At 39.8% G+C, this 22,130-nt stretch overlaps 1 long non-coding RNA gene across 1 annotated transcript; it reads left to right on the top strand.

Annotated features, from left to right (window-relative positions):
* The first annotated feature begins 3,148 nt into the window (after window positions 1-3,148).
* On the top strand, window positions 3,149-7,103 carry LOC145767572 (uncharacterized). The gene is made up of 4 exons (XR_014288809.1): window positions 3,149-3,361; window positions 5,502-5,686; window positions 6,321-6,449; window positions 6,962-7,103. It is a non-coding gene; the product is annotated as an uncharacterized LOC145767572 (long non-coding RNA).
* The last annotated feature ends 15,027 nt before the right edge of the window (window positions 7,104-22,130 follow it).

Here is a 22,130-nt window from a genome sequence, read left to right as displayed (position 1 = left end):
ATTGTAGTTCGGCTACAACAACATCGCCTATAACGTCAATTCGCATGTAACAGCACCCTTTATCGGTCCCCAGACGTCTTTTGTTCGTTTATAACGTCACTTTAAGCCATCACCTTCACCAGGAACGGTCAGTCTTTTAATCCAGTAAATAGCGCTGCTGCTTGGAAAATGTTTTCCCTTTTATTTTACTACGTTGTTCGCAGCAGGGACTTTAATTAATTGAATCAACTTTTTTCCCGCGTGAAAAACTATCACGTGTAAAATGCAGCTCTACAGCTGACCTTTAAACAACTCAAAGCAACAATTGTACGTGCAGCAGCCTACTGTATAAACTAGAAGCCGCAGTGTTTTGTTTTATTATCTTTATCCTGCATTGCGGGAAAGCGGACTTGAGCGCTATGCATCGGTGTACGCCTTCCGACGTACATCTGACCCACGCTGTAGCCGACGGCAATGTCTGTTTCCGGTTGTCTACTCTACTTATGACTTAAATTTTGGTACTACCCATTACTCGAAATCGATCACTGGGTAGAGGCAATTATCGTAAAGTTTCTTGCCCAGAGAAACAACAGCAAGTGCGGGTGGCTGGAGTCGAACATGCAGGCTCTCGACTGCGAGCCCAACGCGCTAACCACTCGGCCAGTGTTACACAGTACAGTTGTCGAAAGAGATCTATGAAGCAAAATTAACAAGTTTTTAAACAATTTCTTTGTTTACTGTATTTTCTGCGTGACTTTTGTCAGTTTGGTGGTAGGCTATACACAGTAAACCTGACTGGATTATACACCTCTTTCTTTAATTAAAAGACAGTTTTGGAATAGTTTGTGGTAGTTCGTCTATAACGTCAATTCGGCTATAACGTCAGTTTTTGCAATCCCCTAGAGGTGCCGTTATAGGCGAATTCTACTGTACCTCATTCGAAAGATAATTTTATGCTGAATCACTTTTACAAAAAAACTGTGGTCCAAACGTGCCCACTTTTGATGTTATGATTCATTGAAGTGTCATAAGGTAAAACTTAAATTTCTAACGAAAACGCAATGACATGATAGTGTGCGCCACTTAAGGGTTTTGGGTTTGAGCCACAGTTTCATTGTGCACTATTCAATGCTGATGCTTTCCGCACTACTGTAAATATATAGTCAAGTGAACACCACATAGATATGGGCGACTCCAGACGCAAGCACGACTATGATGATTATGTAATGTTTAGAGATTGGCTTCAACATTTATAGGGTGGAGTGAAAAAAGTTTTTTGTTTAAATTGAAAAAAACGGGGTTCTTAAATCCCGACAAATGACCTAAAACTTCATTAAAAATTGACTTTAGGGAGTTGCCCCCCATTTTCCAGCCGGCAACTCCCCAATTTATGCGTGCGAGGGGGTAAAATTGCCCAGTAAACATTTTTCTTTGGCCCAACGTTGGCTGACGGTTGTTCGGGTTGGCTGAGGGTAGTGTAGTTTTGCCAACTTTGCCAACTTTTGAAATATTTTAATTGAAGATACCTTCGAAGAATTGTTTAAGTTTGCTTCATCGTATTCCTTTTACAATTGTAATGGGACAATGAAAATGCAAAAAAACTTAGAATTAGAAAGTCGGTTTTTCCAATGTTGGTGTGCAGTTGTACAGAACGTTGGGCCAACGTCATTATTTGCGGGCGAACTACGGTAACCCCTCAATTTTTTTACGTTATTGCTATAAGTAAAAAAAAAAATTGAAATGTTTTTCTAAATCATGCATCGCTATGAGGATCACTAATTCTGAAAAAAAAACACTAATTTGCAAATTTAGCTGCAGTTTTTCAAGTTTGTTAGCAGCAGCTAGTTTTTTTAGTGTTCTACTATGACTCTATATAACTATACTCTGCCTTCTTAAAATTGATCAGGGCTGTAGTTTCATCTCGCAATTTTTACGTGCTCCGTTCATTTTTGTTTTCGAAGTTTTCATTTTATTTTCGAAAAAAATTATGACAACACTGAGCTGAATAATTGGACACAGTTTTCCGTACCATGTGTTTCAGGCAAGCACTTTAAAAAAACCATAAACATCTTATAACAACTAGACAGCGCATCTCGATTGAAGAAATTAAAAAAAGGCATTCGCCATTGTTACTGTCTCAAATTTGCGTGAAAGCTGCGCTGTTACAGCCAAGCCATACAACAAAATCTGTCATTTTTACACTGATTCAACGTCTACAGACGTTTGTTAAGACAGAATTTTTGTTAAGCGTTTTACGAACCAATTTAGCTTGTATTTGCTTGCAAGTTTTCTTACCAATGCGGTAAAACCTAATTTTTAAATAACATTTGTACACAGTTTTGACTAGTGCAAAAATATGATTATTGGTAATGGTGCATTCAAACACATGATCCGAGAGATTGGTAAATATCTTGGAATAATATTTACTCCTTTTATCATCTGAATTGTATTTTCTTCGTTTTCTACATCCATATGCACAGCACACCATATCTAAAGCATTGACAAACGCGAGTAATTGGTACATTGTAAAAAATAGCGGACATCTGAACGTGCTTTTTCAAAATTCGCTAAAAAGAGATGACGATGCGCATGCGCAGTCAGAAACTACAATTGTCTGTGACGTGAATCGTAAAAAACGCGCGAAAACCCAAATGGAGTTGGACGCCATTTGCATTTTTGTCTTGTTCGCTTGCAGAATCAATGGAAGTTTATTTGTCAAGTCTTCTTCCGTATTTGAGTTCATAGCAAAGTAGTCACTTGCCTAATGTCCCTACCATGTTTAAATGCCCCAGTTGAATGACTTTTTAGTACGGATAGCTTGAAGAACATTAAAACTGACTACAGGAACAGTTTAAACTTTAAAGTCAGAAAGTTTAGTTGGTTTGCTACACACCCAAGGTATGAAGTCAGCTGACAAACTGGAATTAAGGGATCGAGCTAAATTGTTGCAGTTGGCAAGGGCTCATGAAGAGTTCAGCTACAGATGCTGAAGCACATGAACTAATTACTAGTCGAATTAGCTCTCATGAATAAGTCGATAGTCGTGCACAGTTTATGTCATTTTTAGCATGTGATAAGCATTGGGAAATCTTCACTGTATCCCTGTAATGTTAAACATCACTGTAATTTAACATACCGTACTGCTTTTTGCTGTGAGACTTTGCCCACTAATACAACAAAGTTATGTAGAATGGTTTTTGCTAGTGTTGTTGTTTAAACCGCTTAACTCTTGCTTTTTGTTTCAGAACGTGAAACTGTTTGAATGTAATAATGATTTAGGGAACTTTGATGTAATCTAGGAATTTTTAGACGTAGCTTTGGGGACTTTCAGGTTTTCATTTATGAGAGCACTGCCCAAATGAATGATCATCATGAAACTCAGGTAAGGTTTATTTCAGTTGACTCTAATCTATTCTTCAGGGTAAACTATTTAATACTTTTTACGGCAATTACGTGACCTGTTTATTGGTTTTGAAGTAACATTTTTAGCAGTAGCCTACTCGATTTTTTCAAAAAGTGGTATCTTCACTTTCAAGTGGCATAAAAATGACTATTATGTCAACGAGAAGTTTTTTATCAGGATTCGAATGTTGCTACTATCACCGCATTATGTATATACCACAAGTTTTTTGCAGATTGTTTTATGAAGTAGATTGCGCAGCATCGGATGCAACCTAATTAGTACCACCATGAACAATTCGTACCGTCAGTTCGTACCTTGAAAAGATCGAAAAAAAAATTAAAAAAAGCCGAAGTCGCTGATCACAGTTTCTGCAAATATTTTAAAATTTTTCCGCAAACAATCAAAAACTCTTAGGATCATTTAAAGAAATTTTTAAATGTTTGCGGAAACTTTGATCAACCCTAATCCCGAACCCTCTTAGAATCATTACCGGAAACTTTAAAATGTTTGCATTACCGGAAATTTTAAAATGTTTGCATTACCGGAAATTTTAAAATGTTTGCGGAAAAACGGAAACTGCGATCAGCAATGTTCTATTTTTTTCTCTCGATCTTTTCAGTTTGTTTGTTTGCGGATACCGATGCCTAGCTAATCGATATCTAATCCTTTTAAAATGTTTGCGGAAACTACAATCAGCGACTGCTTTTTTAATTTTTTCTCTTGATCTTTTCAAGGTAACTGAGGGTACGAATTGTTCATTAGGGTGGAGTGAAAAATAAAAAAAATTGAATTTCAAAAAGTGGTCTTGATATATGGCCCCAAATATCAAATGAACTACTTCTATCATAATTTTGGGTTCTTGCACCCTCTAGTGGCCGTGCAATTTCACCAAACGAGCTGAAAATAGCTAATTTTGCCATATCTTGATAACTGCTTATACTAGAAAGTTAGTTTTTGGCTTAAATGCTGCAGAAGTAACATGTTTCTATCTTATTTCCTAAGAACTTTCTCTTAAAAATGTACAGAAAAAAGTTACAAGCAAATTACTGATTTTTTAAAGTAAAATCAAGCACTGATGCAGTGGGTGCGATGTCAAAAGTGTATAATGATTGATCTTATGACTGTGAAACATACCCCATCAAGTAGAACTACTTTTAAAAACTTACTCAAACAAATGAAGTCCTCTTCTAGTATAAATACACTTGATCTTAGCAATCAAAGAATCAATAAAACAGTCTAGTTTCAAAGTGGACTTCGAGTAACCCACTATTTTTATGGCTGATTCACACTGTCACAGTTCGGCTTCAATGAGGCAGAATATAGTTTTGTTTTAGAAATTCTTAAATAAACTGAATTCATTGTGTGCATATTTAATTTGTATTTCAAATGTCATATTGGAGTCAAAACGCTTAGTGTGAATCAGTCCTTCACATTCTTACAGACATGCTGTTGTATGGTTTGTATCACACAACTCCATATTGAAAACACAAAAATTTCAAAGCTGGTTTCAGCATCACACAGTATTAGTCTGCACAAACATTAAAATCGTGTTTGGTATTGAAGAATTTCGTCAGCTTTCGGGACTTTAGTTTTTGTCTGATAGTGATGAGGCCATCTCTACGTTTTAATCCAAATACATGAGCAGATGCTTGATATCTTTGAGGTTTAAGTTGACAACTTGGTGAAAATATTTAGCCTTGATGTTAATAACTGGAATTTGGAACAATCTGATGTTGGTATCAATGTTACTGTTTGGAGGTTTGGGTTCATTTACATACCCACCTTCAAAGTTGTCAATTGGAATGTGGTATTGTGCGTTTGATTTACGCATATCTGTGATCTTGTTTATTGCAAGTCTTCTGAGGTTACACTGCAGTTGGTTGGATAATTCAGCTAAAAACAAAAGCGGAAATAATTGTAACGAACACTTCATAGGTGTCATGAAAACAGGGTGGGCAAAACATATTTTGTTAAAATAAAACCCACCCGGCCCACCCTATTTCGACACCTATGTACGCTGGTAGCCTGGTACGCACCGCGACTGTTTGATGGGACTGCTTTCTATGCTGTTTTAACGATCTCGGCTTATGCATTTCAACATCCATCTGTTCTATTGCAGTTCAAACAACTGTGTCGTATCTAGGAGGAAAAAGCCTATACGACACGGTTAATCGATTGATGCCTCAGGTGATGTTAAACGAAGTCGCAAGTTACGTCTCGCGGACCGGGAAGGGGAAAATACATTAAGTGGAGAGAAAAAGTTTTCTTTTGATTCCATGCAAAACTTAAAGAACATGGTCGTAGGTAAGTGTTTGTTTAAGTTTTGTATTCACCTCTTGTTGGTATGATATCGTCTCCAGAAAGAATACTTACTGTTCATGATTAATTTTCAATGAAATAACAACCTTGGATATATCATAAGTTTTGCAGCATCTGTAGACTCTGTAGAGCAACGTTCTTAACCTTTTCTGACCCGTTACCCCACTTTAAGCAATTAAGCATGTTGGGCATCTTAAATCTATTATTTGTCTATTAAATCCCATAACCTTGTCCATTTGCCCTGCAAGCAGCTCAAGGCGTTTATGTCAGAGAAAAAGTCGCACAAATAAGCAACCTTCGACAAGAACACGTTGTTCTGCATCTTCTCGTGAAGACTTCCAAACAGCAGCATAAAATTAATTCCATTCGTACCAATTTTATTAGTCTTTGGCAATCAATTGAATGGAATAGCCAAAGCCAAACCCAACAATGATTTAAGTTCGATTAAAAATTGGTAATAATTTGCACTGTCCTGCTCATTGCCCTCTGGAAGACCTCAAACTTCCCCAGATTGAGTAATTACCCACAGGTTAAGAGCCGCTGGCCACTGCTGTAGATGATTGTGTAAAAATAAAAATCGATGTAACATTATTTGTTTACAAAACTGCTTTACTTATAGATGTTGTCCAGAGCAATACGAAATCATGCACTCTACAAGAAATCGACCACAAACTGGGCGACTGGTTTAAGACGTGGGAAGACCGCGATGGGGGCCGGCTTAAACGTCTTGCTACAAAAAGTACTGCGGGTATGTTCATTTGTTCTCTCCGTCACTGACAAATCGTTACTATTCTCTCAATAAGGGCAATAAAAGCATTTTTATTTACTTAACCAGCGATTAGTTTATTGCTGGAGCAGAACTTCAAGAAATATACACACATTTTAAGACTTGACTTCGAAGATCTATCAAACAATAACAATAATAATTTGCACTGGTTAGAGAAGGCAAACCGCATTAACACGATTAACGAATGTGCATTAATGTTAGAGGTTGATAGAACATAACGGTATAATACCCATTCCCCACCCCATCGTATAGGCTACGAATTACAGAATTAAAACATACTGAGGAATGTTAGGATGTATTAAAAAAATGCTTGTTATTGTAACATAACCGGGTGTTGCATACACATATCCATGGGATATGTAGCAATTAGAGTCTGTTCTTTCACGGTGCTGTAAACACGACCTAATTTGCACTGTACAGTATATTTTCTTTCATCCCTGCTTTCTTTACAAATGTTGCATATTGTTTTATAGGTACTTGCGTTTGAGCCGCCACAGATCACGTTGTTACATCCAGGCGCAGTCTTCTGATGAGGCATGAAGTACCTCAGTCCACTGTGTTTTTAGACTTTTATGCATGTCTTGTCGTAGCTGTGAATTGTGCATGGGTGGTGCATTTTCCCATTCGAATAAATGTATTTTTCAACAACTTTACGTTTGTTTACATCATTGACTTAAATTTGCTCAGTATAAGAAGATGGTCATCGTATTGGCATATTGGATCATCAGGACAGTGTCAACTTGAAATTGCAGGTTAAGTTTAACCAACGTTGCTCAACTACAACGATTAGTGCAAAATATGTATGGCCAACTGCGACGAAAAGTGCAAAGTGCGTTTGGCCAGCGTAGGTACCAACGATGAACTACGTTGGCAGTAGAGTTGGGATTACGTAGGCCCAAAGATTTTAAAATAAGTCGGCTCAACTGCGACGAATGGTGCAAAATACGTTGGGCCATCGTAGGGTACCAACGATGAACTACGTTGGGTGCAGAGTTGGGATAACGTTGGTCCAAACATTTTAAAGAAGTTGTCCCAACTGCGATGAATGGTGCAAAATACGTTGGGCCATCGTAGGGTACCAACGATGAACTACGTTGGGTGCAGAGTTGGGATAACGTTGGTCCAAACATTTTAAAGAAGTTGTCCCAACTGCGATGAATGGTGCAAAATACGTTGGGCCATCGTAGGGTACCAACGATGAACTACGTTTGGTGCAGAGTTGGGATAACGTTGGCCCAAACATTTTGAAGAAGTTGTCCCAACTGCGACGAATGGTGCAAGATACGTTGGGTCAACTTCGGCCACAACGTAGTGCCAACGGAGGAGCATTATTTTACCAACTGTCACACTACGTTGGGCCGAAGTACAATGTTTGCTGGGTGCCTATCTTGGAAACCACTGGTCGTAGAGTCACGATATATAGCTCAAAAGCTGCCAAAACATCATGTTTCTATCTGTCCTAAAAAGAAAGTTTGCTTCTATTTACAATACAAAACGAGTTATAGTCAAAAAACCAAAATATACACACATTTTTGGTAAAATTCAGCATTTTTTCTGACAAATTGTGATCTGTCATAAGTTTTTTGAAAAAAAAACTCTGATATGTTGCACAAGATATAGTAACACACTGATAATACTGAATGTGAAAGATGCAGGGAGGAACTACGGCAAGAAGAGCAACAAAATTTCAGTATAGTGAATGGTCTATACGTTGATAGACGTAAAGATACAACACAAACGGTTGTGCAAGATCCAAACGAAACGCACTACAGATCTGTTCAATTGGAAGAACACTAAACTGCAGTTGGTGAGCCTTGAAGTTATTACCTCACCCACTTTTCACCTGAAGATGGCAAGGGCAGAACCATAGCTCAACATCTATTCAATTCATTACAAGGTACAGAATTGCAAAATGAACTGGCAGTTGTTGATACTGATGGCACTGTATCAATGACAGGAAAACACAACGGATGCATTCGAGGCCTGGAAGAGTTGCTGAATAAGCCACTTCAATGGATAGTATGTCTGCTACATAGGCTACCAAATGAATTGCCTTTGGGACATGTGTTTGCAGGTCTCGATGGTGCCACAAGTGGCCCAGACACATTTGCAGGTCCAATTGGAAAAAACTATTGGAACTGTATCCTGTTGGCCAGTTACTCAATTCAAAGAGCTTTCGCCACCACTTTTGGCCTTTCCAAAGCTCCCATCCGAAATTGTGAATGACTTAAGTACGGACCAGTTCTATGCTTATGTATAAAATGTGCTGGGCAATTATTGAAGGAAACGTTGATGATGATCTGGCTTATTTGGAGGTTGGACCAGTTGTGCATTTAAGATGGCTAACTTTGAGTTGCAGAATTTTATGTTATTATGTGACAGTGGATGAACCGCCTTTGAAGCTGGAGATTCTGGTTCGTTTTTGCCTTGAAGTATATTTTCCGACTTGGTTTGAAATCAAGCTAAACAACCATATAACAAATGGATCCATAAACTTTTTCAACTTGATTCAACGAGTTTTGAATTTTTCTGACCAAAACGTTCGGAAAATTGCTTTGAATGTGGTGACAAGAAACGGTTATTTCACACACCCCGAAAATATTCTGATTGCAATGCTGGGAGATGATAATGAAGACATATGAAATAAAGGTGTGACCAAGCTGCTTGCAATTCGCAAACATGCTGCTGAAACAAATTCACTTATGGACATTGAAAGTCATAGCAGTTACAACCCATTGAACTGCAGTCCAATTCGTTTGTTCTGTGTTTCAAAGTTGAACTGGGAAGCAAAGGCATACCACGAGTTAGTTGATATTGAACCTTATCAACAACTTTCTCCAGCAATTGAGCACTTAACCGATGCAGAGTTGGAAGAATGCCGTGAGAAGCTTTTGATTTTGTTTTATCCATGCCACAATCAAACAGTGAAACGACATGTGAAGCTCGTAACAGAAGCATCAGCACAAGTTTCAAGATTTGAAAGACGAGATGGACTCATTCGTCAAAAAGTTAAGTCTCGTAAACTGATGAAAAAATTTGACACAAAAATGCATTTTAAATAAGTCGTTTTAATTCAATTGACATACCTATTCAATTTTTTTTTGTGATTATCGTGCCATCAGAAGGCCTGAATTGTCATTTTAAAAACAGAGCCTTTTAGGATTAGCAAAGCTCACACTTGAAATATTTCAACCAAGGAATTACAAATCAACGAAATTATGAAAAAACGTTAAGTTTGGGGGCGACTGGGATATGAGTTTACCACTCTTCGAGTCTCCAGCCACCCAAATATATGTCAAACACAATCTGCCTCCAGCTGTAATAAAACTCGTGCTTTGCCGCTGCAGTATTGAAAACCACGAGCAGTTCCGCTCGGCCATGTCGCTAACATGTCACACCAGGCAAAGCAACTTGTTTTTGCAAAATGAATATGAGTTCTTTGAAGTTCATCACCAAACACTTGTGATATTTTTGCACTGCTGCAATTAACATTAGCCTATGCTTAATGTGAGTGCTTCATTATGATGTTTGAACTGATGTTAAAAGGACTGTGTTGTGAATATTTTTGGATTATGGGCCCAATCTTCGGTATTATCAGTGTGTTACTATATCTTGTGCAACATATCAGGTTTTTTTTTCAAAAAACTTGTGACAGATCACAATTTGTCAGAAAAAATGCTGAATTTTACCAAAAATGTGTGTATATTTTGGTTTTTTGGCTATAACTCGTTTTGTATTGTAAATAGAGCAAACTTTCTTCTTAGGAGAGATAGAAACATGATGTTTTGGCAGCTTTTGAGCTGTATAGCATGACTCTACGACCAGTGGTTACCGAGATAGGCAATTTTACCCCCTCGCGCGCATAAATTGGGGGGTTGCCGGCTGGAAAATTGAGGCAACCTCCTAAAGTCAATTTTTAATGAAGTTTTAGGTCATTTGTCGGGATTTAAGAACCCCGTTTTTTTCAATTTAAACAAAAAACCTTTTTCACTCCACCCTGAAGAATCAACAACGCAATCCGTTTACTTTTGCTGATCTACATTCTTTGACATCCGGCTGGGTTTCTATATCTGGAGAAAATTTGGTTAATTGTGAGAGATCAGAAGAGGTAGGAGCAATCATTCAAAAAACATTGGATGGTCAAAATTTAGCAACTGCAAATATTCAACACAAAACCTGTATTAAATCACTTGAGTTACTTGGAAATTTTGTAAAGATAGACGAGGAACACGTAAATGTCAATCCAATCATTCTTTTTACAAGACTGACCGCTATTGCAGAACGTGAAGACGATGTTGAGGAGTACTTTTCATTCGAAATGACACCATATCCTCCTTCACTGTTCAAGGTTGGACTCGTGAGAAAAGCTGCTTTGAGAACAGCACTAATGAATGATACAGAAGCTGTTGGTAAAGACATGGCCACCTAGAGATGTGGCCTGATTTGTCACATTTTGCAGATTTTGATTACAGCTACTGCTAGTGCTTGACTGACATTTTTTGAGATGTTTTTACTTTTTGCTGTCTCGTAATGGTAAAAAGGCTTTTTGTTGCCTTGGGGAAGCAGTAGCAAATGAGAAAAAGTAAGTTGAAAAACGCAAAATCAGACTGTTATTGAAAATTAACAGTCTGACTAAAATCTTCGAAATCAAATTTTCTTTGTTTTTCAACATGTGAGGATGTTAAAACCTATTGTGTCATCTGGGGAAAAGAATAAAGAAAGCGTAAAAATATAATTTTTAGAAAAATTTATTTAAACGTTCGCCCAAAGTTAGAAAAACCTGGAAATTTCTGCAAAATGTGACAAATCAGGCCGTATCTTTAGGTGGCCATGGTAAGGACCAGATTGATAAAAAGTCATTGTATGTTGTTGATGAAGGTGCCCTACTTCACAGAGTCAGATGGTTGAAAGACTCAACATTCGCTGAATTGGCTCAACTCTAGGCCTATGTAGGCTATCTTATGTTAGATGACACTATGGTTCTGCTCATGTTATCTTTGATGGATATAAATACACTTCTACAAAGTCAAATGAGCATATGCGATGAACTGCTAGTAAAAAGTGTCCAAATGAAGTGGTGTCCACCAATTCTGTACCAGCTACACAGGATCGTTTTCTTTCAAATGAACACAACAAAGCTTAATTTATTGATCTGATTTCTGAGAGTTCGAAGAAAGATGGACAGCAAGTAACTAACTGTGATGGTGATGCTGACACTGAAATTGTGGAAACAGCAATCAATCTTTCTGCAAGCAGACGAAATCCTATTGTTGTTGTAGCCGACGACACAGACATCATTGTTATGTTACTTCATCATTGGAGGGAATATTTTCAAGATGTTGTATTTTTCCAAGAAAGGGCTCAGAAGGGATGGGGCATGAAAACTGTTTCACCACCACTGGAGACAATCAGAGAACATCTTCTGTTTATTCATGCATGGTTCGGCTGTGATACTGTTTCGGCTCCATTTGGAAAAGGAAAAGTAAGCTTGCTCAAGCTTGTGAAAAAAATCTGATGAACTGAAAGACTTATCCATAAAAATGAGCGATGTTTGGGCAGACCAAGCTAAAATGGCAATGTTAGCAGAACCAATCTTTGTAGCAATGTATGGTGGAAAAAAAATTGCAACCTTAACGAAACTCAGGTTAGTTTTAAAAGTATTGGCTAAGTCGGTTATTGTACAGTGTGTATTTCTCACGATTATAGGCAAATTGTTCGTAAGCAATTGTTCGTAAAGCTATTGTTCGTAAGCAATTGTTCTTAAAACAATATGTTCGTAAACTGTTTTTCGTAAAATGAAATCCGTAAAACAATTCTTCGTAAAGCATCAAATTTTAACTGCATGCACGAAAAAATGCTTTAGGAAGAATTGTTTTACAAAGAATTAATTTTACGAACAATTGTTTTACGAACAATTGCTTACGAACAATTGCTTTACGAACAATTGCTTACGAACAATTTGTCGGACACCATTTCTCACTGAAGATCACTTTATATTACTCTAGTACAGAAAATTAATGAACCACATAACAAATCAGCATTTTAACACGAATCTGAAAGGCATTGCATTTGGGAATAAGAGTGTAACATTTTAACTAAATTAAGGGACCGTTCAAATATTACGTAACGCTATCGAGAGGGAGGGGGGTTTATGAAAAGCATTACGTTAGTGTCACATCGGGGGGGTTCAAGCAGAACGTTACGTAACGCTTACGAGTACGGACGGTAGTTCATTTGTGCTGGCTGGTATCGTCGTTTGGATACTAAATTAAGCTGAAATCATATCCAACAGCACCAACAAAATCTCTATCAAGTATCAACTACGATACTGTAATTCCATACAGGTTCTAAGTCAGGGCTACTCAACTGGCGGACCGCGGTCCGAATCCGGACCTTCTTGGTGTTGATGGTGGACCTTGAGCTTTTGGAAAAATAACCTTATTGCCACGTTTCAGGGCTTCTTTAAACAGATTTCTACTGGGAGGAAGCAATTTTACTGTGATTATCCTAGTTGCTGGGGGGCTTCGACTCCCAGACTCCCCAACACTTTCTCAGAAATCCAATTCGAGTTACATTTTACCTAAAAAAGTGGATTGGTACAGATAATTTAACTTTCGTGGTTGCGTGTGAAATAATGTAGGGGAGAGTGCCCAACAGTGCCCCAGGTGCCTACAGTGCCCCTCCCATCGTTTTTCGCAATCCGTGACAAATTATACACTCAACCGTGCATTACCATGGACACGTGGTCCGTAGAAGCTGCTGAAACGAAGTTAGGCAGAAATAAGTCATTGCTTGTTGATGGCAGAAATGAAAGTTTGTTTTAGGTGGTAAAAAGTAAATTTTCAGAGCTTTATAACTTTTTTTGTTACAGTTTTTACGGTGGCTTCAGGGCTGCTTCACAAGTTTTTCATGCTTGGTCAGTCACTAGACTAGGTTTCAGTAATAACGTTTCAGATCGTAGGCCTCGGTAAAAAAAAACTGACGCCCTTTTATCTTGTAGGCCCGTGATTCCAACAGTGCCCCACCCTGAGGTTTCCTACAGTGCCCCGGTGGAGCACTGTTGGACGCCATGAGATTTTATTAATCAATGTACAGTGCCAAAATGATTATCCACATTTTATGTCATATCAACAATATTATACCGGTAAGTGTTGGGGAGTATTTGGTATCTTTCTAAGTTTCGGCTGTGGAAGAAGCTTCCAGTGCCTGAACTATATGTAGGCCTGTTGTTTAGTAATTTTGTCTGTCAAATTTGGTTATTTTGCTGGCTATGATTATCTCCAGAACTGGCGACTGAAACTCAGCGAAACCAAAACTGTGGCAGCAGCTTTCCACCTCCATAATCGGGAAGCTGATCGTGAGCTACACGTCCAGAACAACGGAAAATCTCTGTCCTTCTGCCTCGAACCAAGATATCTTGGGGTGGCACTGGACAGATTGCTCACATACCGCCACCATTTGGTGTCACTGCGCAAGAAACTCACATCCCGCGCTGCGCTACTCAAGCGTCTGGCAGGCTCTAGCTGGGGGGCGAGGGCTGACACTTTGCATATATAGCAGCCTTCGCCCTTGTCTACTCTTCAGCAGAGTACTGTGCACCTGTTTGGTGCCGCAGTGCTCACTGCCATAACATCGACACTGCCATAAACAGCGCACTGCGCACAGTGACCGGATGCCTGCGTCCCACACCATTGGACAATCTCCCCATTCTCGCTGGCATCCAACCCGCAGAGCTTCGTCGCGAAGAAGCCACTCTGTCCCTCGGTCGACGGGCACTGGAGCCTAACCACCTTCTCCACCACAAGATCTCTGCTCTCCCAAACGAGCACCTCCGTCGACTGAAATCAAGACACCCATTCGTCCCAGCCGCTCAACTTCTGATCAACGAAGCTGATGTACAAGACATCTCTGCAGCTGCTTGAGCGGACCATAAATGGAGTTCTGAATGGAAGTCAACCGCCACCAACCTCTATTCGTTCATCCCCGACGCCGACACACGCCCCATCGGTCTAACACTACCAAGACAGGCATGGGTGCGCCTCAACCGTCTCCGTACGGGCGTCGGGCTTTTCAACCATGCACCAATGGGGAATGGCCTCTTCCTCCTCCTGTGAATGTGGTGCCGAGGAACAGACCGCAGACCACATCATCAATGACTGCTCCATATTCAAGCCACCTAATGGAGTGGAAGGTCTGCGTGTCATGGATGATGAAACCAAAGACTGGTTGCTCTCTGGTAGCCTTCCAGTGTAGTCCGAGAACATCGTGAATCTGGGGTGGTAAAAGGATAGACCCTCGGCCCCAGACGCTCACACGACGACGGTTATTTTGCTCCATAAACCAAGCCATTTCTTGTGAACCACATGCTAATATAGGCCTACTAAAGTGTGTTGTGTCTGTATCTTGTATTAATTATACCTTCCATGTAGGCCAAATCAATGATGTCTTTAATATCCTGCATTGCATGTTCTTTCACTGATTGACTATTGAATAAACACCTTCCTTGTCATTGCAATTGGTAGTTAAGTCATAACACCAAAGTTTTTAAAAAGGTAATTACAGCTCTAATTAAATCAACTTGGGCTGTTCTATAAACTACAGCTCAGTGGGTTCGTATGGTTCTTTGAAATCTATTCGCTATCTTTCGTTTAAGCACAGTCACCACGACGGGCAGATAGCATGTCCCACATGCTATGATAATTGTTGCTGTTATATTTTGTGTCTGTGATATTTGCAGAGGTGGGCACCCGCTACTTTTAAAGTAGCGCGCTACCCGCTACCGCTACTTGGACCAAAGTAGCGCGCGCTACCGCTACCCGCTACCAATTTACAAAAGTAGCGCGCTACCCGCTACCGCTACTCGGGCCAAAGTAGCGCGCGCTATCGCTACTTCTTCCGCTACTTTTGTCTAAAATGACACTAGGAAACACTCAAGTCCCTAGTGACGCAAAAATGACCTTGAAAACGAATGTTATCATTCGTTTACGCTGTCATTTTAAAGTCGTTATAGAAAACACATACTAAGGGAAATTTATTGTTACGCATCAGGTATATCTGAACACGAGCATTTCAAAATGAGAGTCTTTAAGTCCTGCCTGCTTTCGCTTAAGCACATTTTTTCCAACAGAGAAAAGTCTCTCCACCGCAGCACTGGAAGGAATGGGGGTGTTGTATTTAATGAACAGGTGTTTTAACTCGGTATTCGAAAAGCTCAAGGACTTGCTCCTGTCCGTAAAAAAGGCGTCCACAATTGCTGCTTCCTTCTGCACCGACGTTTCACGGAATGGCGCCAACACACCAAAAAACTCATCCTCGGAGTCGTGACTGGTGTTGGTGTCACTCTTCTCGGTAACAACCTGGCTTGCTGTCTCCCGCAACAGTTGACGCAACGACCGAAACTTTGCAACCAAACCGATTATATAGCTGCTTGACCACGCTCAACAGTCGAATTACATCTGTCTTGACTTTTTCTCGCAGTGCGTCAGCATCATCCGTAGAAACGTAGTGCAGAAATTGTAGCCACGACGTCTTGAAGGAGGGATGAAGACATGATGCCATAACGCATTTCATGTTGTTGAAGCACTTGTTGAATCGTTTCTTCACCCCTTCAAGGACTTTCACTTTCAACTCCTCACAGGTCACAAGATCACTGATCTCGGTCAAATTCTTCTCGCAAATTGTGATGGTTGGAAGCAAGACTCCGTAATATGCCTTGGACTCGCCCTGAAGAATGTCTAAAGCCTGGCAGATCGGCTTCATCACACGGAGATATTCGCCGAAGAAGTTGACGTCAGCTAGAAAAGACCAAAACTTTGCAACCAAGCCGATTATATAGCTGCTTGACCACGCTAGTATTGCAAAAAAACAAGCATTTTTTTCAATTTAAATTAAAAAGTAGCGGGTAGCGGGAGTGCGACTGAAAAAAAGTAGCGCCTCTCCCGCTACCGCTACTTTGGAAAAAAATAGCGCCGCTACTGCTGCCGCTACTCCAGCTAAAAATTAGCGCCGCTACCGCTACTTTTACCAAAAAAGTAGCGCCGCTACAAAAGTAGCGCGCTACTGCCCACCTCTGGATATTTGTGTAGCCTATGTACCACTTTTATAAGGTTTTGTCTTGACCTGACCAGCTCAGTGACATCCATCATGTGAAACATTACCGGTACTAACACAAGTTTCATACCTAGGGTAATCATTGCAAAAAGAGTGGCTCAACATTGCAACTAAAGACACCAATTAATTTGATAGGGGCACTGTTGGATCCTACCCGGGGCACTGTTGGATACCATATCCAACAGTGCCCACTTTGACAGGTGATTTTTAACGCCTGATTATGAAATTTGTGTAAAACTTTTAAACTTTTTTTTATGTGGAAATACTAAAGAAAAGGAGGAATATTCATAATAGAAAAAAAAAATTAAAAAAATTTTTTTTTTTGATGTCTAAACCTCAATTTTCCAAAAAGCGGGGCACTGTTGGACACTCTCCCCTATTCACCGGACCGCTAAAAATATTGAACTTGTCAAACTGGACCAAACTCAGTTCCAAAACCGCTTAGGCTCCATTTTTACCAAAATTGAGTTTAGAGTGTCATTAGGTGGAGTATTACCATAGGTACGTACTATCCATTCCTTTTTTTCCGAAACCTTCTCTTTCTGCTTCAAATTCGACACTAAAAATTGCGTTTTCTTGCAAAACCACTTACGCGCCATCACGTTTTTCGTGGTTTTCTCGAAATCACCGAAAGTGGATGTAAGCGGTTTTGGAAACAAGCTCTTCCTATGTTAAAATTAGTTGAGTAACCCTGTTCTAAGTGCTTAAAACCTCGCATTGCGAAATTGCAAGGCAGCATTCTTACATCACAAAGCTTGCTTTGATGTGAGTGAACAACATCAGGGTTGCCAGATGGCCTTTTATAGGCCAAATTCCAAAAATTTGGCCTTTTTAAATTGCGGTTGGCTTAAAAAATTGATGCAAATAAAGCTAGAAAATCTGGTTTCTAGTAGTTCTGCTACTACAGTAATTGTTTATTAAACAGATTATGCAAACGAACCGGTCATTATGCTCTGACAGTGTTAAATTGTTTTCTGTTATGCTTGATCGTTAAATGGCATTTACAAAAAAATATTTTAATTAAGTTGTTAGCGTTTATATAGCCTTGATATAAATAAAAAATTTGGTCTTGTTTTATAATGAATTTAGCCTTACTATAGCTTGAGTATCTGGTAATCCTGAGCAACATCATGCTGAGCAGCAGCAGATCACGCTGACCGTGTTACGGACAATTTTCATATCAAACGTCATATAAAACCGTTCAGGTCTACTGAATCTTGGCGTCTGACGTAATGGACTATTGCTAAAAATGAGCAGATTGCAGAATCGTTTGCAAGACCTGTAAAAAATTTGCAGCTACGGCATAGCATTACATCATCGTTAAATCTTTAATTACTTGAACAAGTGTAAGCCAAACTTGAAACAGGTGCTTGAATAGTTTATCATTGGTTATCATTATTACGTCACATAAGATGCTTAGTTGCTTACGTGCGATTTGGAATATTGCAAATATTATTCTCTCATTTGTAAAATTGTTGCTTGAAAGTTAGTCGCATATTTAACTGTTTTGCTTAGTGCTGCCAGCTGGACGAAATTTCCGTCTTTTATCTAAGTGGTTTGGATTGTAGTGACAAGTTTTTAGTGGTGTACCGCGTTGCACCTCATTTTCGGTAGCCGCGGGCTAATTTTACAGAAATACACTTTTTGAATAGACGTTTCAAAAGAGTGTTTCTTTTACGGTCATTACATACAGACGAACGGATCCGGAATCTTATGTTACAATTTTTCCACGAAGAGATTATGGTTTACCGCTGTGACCATAAATAATGAAAGACGTGGCTTGTTAGTTGGTAGGCCAAGAAGCACCTAACGTACAAAATAATAAAAGACGAAGTTGTTGGTTGGTAGGCTACAGAACAGTGGCGTAGCCAGGAAAAAAATTTGGGGGGGGGGGCCAAATATTTGATGAAGAGAACGACAAAGTGTTTGATTTATGTGCAGTGGCGTATGCACGTATGTGCACCTGATGTGCAGTAGCGTATCCTGGTGGCTTGAGCAAGGGGAAACACTGAAACTGGTGGGAGTTAAAGCGTGCCGAAGGCACGCGTTTTCTAGGGGGGTCCGGGGGCATGCCCCCCCGGAAAATTTTTGCAAAATTACACTTGAATATTGGATTATAGCGCTTTCTGGAAACACTTTTAGGGTAATATTTGTATGAAATTTATTAGCAGATAAACAGCTATTAACTTATTAAAGGTAACATACGAACGGGCAACATCTGCGGCTAAAATTAGAGAACACCAAAAACTCAGCTACAGAAAAACCTAACAGAGTAAGCCATTCTGAAATTGCTTCCACAAATTAGTTAAAAGAAACGTAAATCCAGTAAATTTTGCGCGATTTACGATTTGCAAAATTTATTGGTGTCTTTCTGTGTGTCTAAAACAAGTCCTTGGGGTGTTAATAGCCAGATGTCTTGGAAAACGTTATAAATTTCTACAAATTTGATTATATTTTCAACAAAGGGCACAACTTCGGAATCCAAACTTCGAAAATGAAAGGGGCCATGGCCCCTTTCGCCCCCCCCCCCCTGGCTACGCCTATGCTGCAGAAGCAAAAAAATAATAAAAGAAGATCTTGTTGGTTGGTAGTCTACAGAAGCAAAAGAAGATTAAAGACATTTCTTTTCAGTTGGTACTGAAGAACTTCAAGCTAAAAATTAAAGGCGTTTCTTTGTTGGTTCTGAAGGAAAACAACTTTGACATTCATTGGCAAGAAAGAAGATTGAAGACAATCCATCTGTGCTTGAAGATTCAAGTGGACGAATCCAAGCAAGTTTTGTGGAACTTTAGGACTTCATATATATACCCCTACAACTACGGTATTGTGCATTTAAATTATTTTTGTATTTTTACGGTTTTTGCAGTGAAGTTTTTTCTAACTTAATATTTTGTGTGTTTGTGCAACTTAATTTTTTAATTGTTAAATTTAGCCCCAACATTTAATATGTCTATACTCGGTGGCGACAGAGACTCGGCCGCCGTCGACTCGACTGAGTTTAAGCCTGATGATGTTCTTTGCGGTCGGGCAGGCCATTCTGGGGAGGGACCCAGTAACGATGAGGCTAAGTCAGTTCGAGAGGCCCGGCATCTTAGAAGGGATATTTTGACTCAAATTGGGGAACTTTTTGTAGCCCTAGGTTCTTTGAGTGATAAACAAGAACTGTTAATTTTTAGATCTAAGTTCTCTACTTTGGAAGAGGATTTACGGCATTTCCATGCTCTTTTGACTAACCTTTTTAACTCTGCAACCTTGGCAGAACTTCGTGATAGGGTAGATCCCGAATTTAACTCGTTAAAAAATAACTTCGAACAAAAAGAAAATGAGTTCTCAGATATGTTGGATGCTGACATACATCCTGAGAATAGCGCCTCAAATGTAAGCACTAAGATGTCTATAGGAGTTCGTCTCGGATAGTTGCACAAATTAACCTACAGCTAAGACGAGAGGAGCTCCAGATACAAGCCGAAGCGAGAGCTGCTGAGGCTGCCGCGAGAGCTGAGGCCGTACGAACTGAGGCCAAGGCCTATGAGAGGGGGTACCGAGGGTACGATCTACTCTTGAGGGCCCAGGCCTGTGTTTGTTAGGGGGCCCGAAGTTGTGGTTTTATAGTTTACGTGCAAAAATCTTTGGGTAAAACCATACTAAACGACTGGTTTCAAGAATCAAAGTTGTAATTCTTTAGTCCTGGTGGCCCGTAATCTAGCAAATGGGCCCAGAAAGGTAACCAAGGGCTTTGCGAGCAAATTAGGGTCCCAAAGTGGTAATTTAATGCTTTACGTGCAAAAATGTTCTGTTAAAAGCACACTAAATTAAATCATAAAAATTAGTTATTCTCTTGTCCGGGGGGGGGAGGGGCATAGAGTAGAAAAAGTAGGTTTGAGAAAATCCCGGGCAAAAAGCTCGGGTATTTTTTTGTGTGTGTTTTTTAAAAACTATTTGACAAAGGTAGTTTCACGCTTATTTCACTTCAAAATGAATTTCGGAGTTAGAGCAGGAGCCGGAGAATACTTTCGGAGCAGTACCAGAGTCGGCGTAAAAAAGTGACTCTCTCGTTCACCTCTGCTAGTGCTGGGCATGTGGTGAATGCAAAAGTTAATGAAAAAACGTTAGGATTGGTCAGATGATTAACTTGATTATGTTTCAACAAGATGTTATGTTTGAGCCTTATTGGTAGAGAGCTTGGCTTGTACCAGATACATATAACACTCAGTAACGTTAACGGATTTAACATTAAACACACAAATTAAACATGAAAAAACTACTAAATCCAACGTTTTCGACACCACATAGTGTCCTCTTCAGAAATAATTATAGCTACATCTAAGAGAAGTAAAAACATGAATTTAAAAAATTTACACTATGGATGTAGAAGTACAAGCGACACCTCTCAACAGCACCATCAACAACTGACACACGAATTCAATGCAGGATACACAAATTGGTGAGGGACAAATCACATGATATGCACAACACAAAATAATAGTTTTATTGCAGGCTGATACTATTATTGCGCACGCACAGATGTCCAATTCTGCAGTAAAATGTTGTGTGGTGTGCAATACGCCTAAACAAACACCACACTTTTGCCAAAGGCAAAGGAGGTCCGGAGTGAGAGGGGCCCCGGAATGACTCTTTGTATCTTTAGTGAAAATTTCTCTCAGAGGCCCTGACTGAGGCTGCCGCGAAAGCCGAAGCAAGAGCTGCTGAGTTCGCACTCAAAGACGCACAGTTGAGGGCTGAACAACGTAAAGAGGTAGCTTTAGCTGAATATCGATCAAAGGTGGGCTTCCGGCGTAGCTCTAAGAAGGGATCTTCTAGGCATTCCAGAAGTGAACATCAATCACAGTTTAATTTACATAACCTTTTCCAAACGCCTGTTCAATCTGTAAGTGGACCTGCGCAATCCACACGTTTTCCAGCTGTTTCAGGAGGTCTCGGGGCCGCGGCTAAGAGTCTTCCGAAGGCTCTAGAGCCAAGGCCTGCGAATTACAACAGAACTCCTCCCCCAGAGCGTACAGGTCACGGGGTCGCCATTAGCAGTAATGTTTTGCTCCCTTTACAGTTTTCTGCGCCGTTAGTTTTTGATCGCCCAGCTAGACGTAATCTGGGTGGTTGTGAAAGGCATGTTGCGTCTAATGATTTTAACGTTTGTGAGAATCGTGATAGGGCTGTGCATGTGACTGAGCCCCCTCAGCCCCTTAAGGAATATAGCTTGTCTTCTCCCGCTAAATCGAGTTCTCAACAACAGGATTGCTGTTTTGAATACCAAAATAGTAGGACGTTTTTCGATAAGGCGGCCTTGATTGGTTACGATGGTAATAATATGCCATTTATTTTCTTTAAAAATCGTGTTATGGCCTTGATGGCAGCTTCGCCCTTTAAAGGAACTCGTTTGACTTTGTTACAAGCAGCTTGTGTTAGGACAGCTGCTCAAACGATTGCTAATTTGGTTTCTGACACTCCTGGTTTGTCAGAAGAAGACAGGATAGAAATGTCGTTAGCTCGCTTGTCCCAACGTTTTGGAGTTCG

Source organism: Aplidium turbinatum, chromosome 3, assembly GCF_918807975.1.
Source record: "Aplidium turbinatum chromosome 3, kaAplTurb1.1, whole genome shotgun sequence".
NCBI classification, from domain to species: domain Eukaryota; kingdom Metazoa; phylum Chordata; class Ascidiacea; order Aplousobranchia; family Polyclinidae; genus Aplidium; species Aplidium turbinatum.
The sequence above is the reverse complement of the archived record's forward strand: the minus strand, read 5'-3'. Positions and strand labels throughout refer to the sequence as shown.